The sequence below is a fragment of the Sminthopsis crassicaudata genome, chromosome 2 (genome assembly GCF_048593235.1).
Source record: "Sminthopsis crassicaudata isolate SCR6 chromosome 2, ASM4859323v1, whole genome shotgun sequence".
Lineage (NCBI taxonomy): Eukaryota > Metazoa > Chordata > Mammalia > Dasyuromorphia > Dasyuridae > Sminthopsis > Sminthopsis crassicaudata.
In genome coordinates, this window is record NC_133618.1 from 466,354,570 (window position 1) to 466,356,963 (window position 2,394).

At 54.0% G+C, this 2,394-nt stretch overlaps 1 long non-coding RNA gene across 1 annotated transcript; it reads left to right on the forward strand.

The window, feature by feature from the left end:
- Positions 1-205: 205 nt before the first annotated feature.
- Positions 206-2,036, forward strand: LOC141557419 (uncharacterized). The gene is made up of 2 exons (XR_012486785.1): positions 206-826; positions 1,134-2,036. It is a non-coding gene; the product is annotated as an uncharacterized LOC141557419 (long non-coding RNA).
- The last annotated feature ends 358 nt before the right edge of the window (positions 2,037-2,394 follow it).

Sequence of the window (2,394 nt, forward strand, 5' to 3'; positions counted from 1 at the left end):
GCCGCGTGTGTGAAATAGACGTGCTAAGTGTGGGAACGAGCACACACGCGTGTGGCTGGCACTGGCCAAATACATGTGGATGTAACGAATGTGGATGTAACGAACGTTCAGAGGCCTTCCCGGGAGAACGCCCACGGCCCAGTGCCAGTCACCGGAATGGCCTCCGGGAGCACGCGCGTGCAACGTGCCCGGCTGTGCCCAGAGATGAGTACCCCCCTCCCCCATCCCGCGGACACGGACACCCCCTGCGTCTGTCCCCAGCCCTCTAGCTCCTCGCTCCCTTTATTATTTCCTCCTCGGGTTTGATGTTGGTGGTGAATAAAATTTAAAGAGCTCGACATTTTTTAAAAGAGCCCTAAAGGGAACTGCGCTTTCTGTAACAGTCATTACCGAGAACACCTGTGAACTGTTGCTTTTAATTGGGCTACAGCTGTTGGGGAATGATTGGGGATGCGGCCTTCTCATTGGCCGCCCCGCCTGCGGCGCGCGCCTCCTCGCGACGTTCCGGATAACCCCTTCTCCTCTCCCGAATCCCGGCGGCCGGACCGCGGTCAGGAGAGCAGCCCCCTCTCTTGAGTAGGAACCGGAAGTGGGAACACGGCCGGTCCAGCACCCCCTTTTGGTGGAGTGGAGAACCATTTCTAGCAGGCCACCCGGCAGGTAGAGGCCGAGCGGGATTCGAACCCTGCCGGCCAGGGGCTGACACCCTCCGCAGCTCGTGGCAGGGTCTCGGGTCTCCTCTCTGCCCCTCTTACTTCTTGGGAACACGTAGACATCCGAACGATGACGTCAAGGACGCCACGCTCCCCAGCACGGACCGGGCCTGGTAAATGTCACTCCCCTCCAGGTCCTTCCCAGGCCTGTGTCTGGGCTCCTTGGCCCCTTGGGCTTGCCCGCTGGTGTTGACGAAAGCCACTAGGGGGCCCCAGCTTCTGAAACAGGAATAATTACAGCTCCCATTTGTGTCGGAAAGAACTCTAGCTCCGCTTACTAAGGGTTTTTAAAAATTTAAATAAAATAAATATCTATATTATATACATAACATAAAATTTGAACAAATTAGTTAAATGTGATTAAAATTACACCGGGAATTGAGTAGTGCACATACCATCATCCCCATTTTTCTGTTGGAGGACCGAGGCTCGGAGAGAAGCTCGAAGTGCGGGAGCCGGACCTCAAGGCCGAAGTTTTGAGGCACCAGGTGATCCGTAGGACGTGAGTGACGTCACCCACAAGAGGATGGATAACACGGGCTAAGGAAATGTTGCTGATATTGAGACTGGGCCGGGATACCAGCTCAGAAACACACCTTAAGCTTTAAGGCTAGAAGGGACTTAGAGGCGACCGGTCTGATCACCCCCTTTTTATAGCGGGGAGAACTTGTCCAAGGTCACGTGACGGGAGAGCCAGGATTTGGAGCAGGCCTTCTGACTGCAGCCGCAACCTTCCTCCTTAGTTCGGTAGTGACAATAGTGATCGTTCGGGCGGCGGGGACGGGCTTTTATGAGATCTGGTGGCGGCCCTTCTGCGGCACGGGAGAGCTTCAGTACATGGGGCCTCCCTCGCTTTCGGCCTGGGCCTGTGTACTACGTCCCCCTTCCCTGCAGCCTGACTACCGCCGTGAGGAGCACGGCAGGAGCCATCGGGCTTTTCCTAGGCCTCCCTCCAGCATTTGTAACGTTGGGACGGCCGGAAGGGGCGGATTCTGACAGTCTCATCCATATTCTCATACTCTGTTTTCTAAGGTCCCATCCAAGTCTAACAAGTCCTACTCCATTTCCCAACTCTGTGTTCTGTGATCCCTCCAGATCGGACAGTCGGTGCTCGGTGCGGTGGGTCCTTGTCTTTAGGGCTGGCCTCACTTCGGAGGCCACACCCTGGCCTCCCCCCCACTCATCAGGGCAGGGTCACGGGACAGAGCATTTTCCTTCCCTGGGTCCCCTAGTATTCTCTCTTTCTTTGTACAGGAGGAGGCTATTTTTGTTTTGTTTCATGGAATTTGTCTTTTGAAATAATTAACCACCTTCTCACAGCAATTTTTCTTCACTCTGTAAGGCAAAATCCTGCAACACATTGGGATATTTTTTTAACACCAACGTTCAATTATGCAGTTGCTATATTGTGATAAATATGCAGATTAGAAGGACCTGTGCATTTTCTCCTGGGGAAAAGGCAGGGCTTCTTCCATCCAGACTTCAAGAAGGGAAGGGGGGGGGTGTCTGTGTTTTCTCCTCTTGGCGCTGCAGCTAAAAAAGGCTCCTAGCTGTGCAGCGAAGAGAGCGCTGGGCTAGGAATCAGAAGAATGGAGTTCAGATCATCCTCCGAAACTTAGCCAGCTGTGTGACGGGGGCTGGGTGATTCAGCCTCTTTTTGTCCCAGTTTCCTCAACTGTAA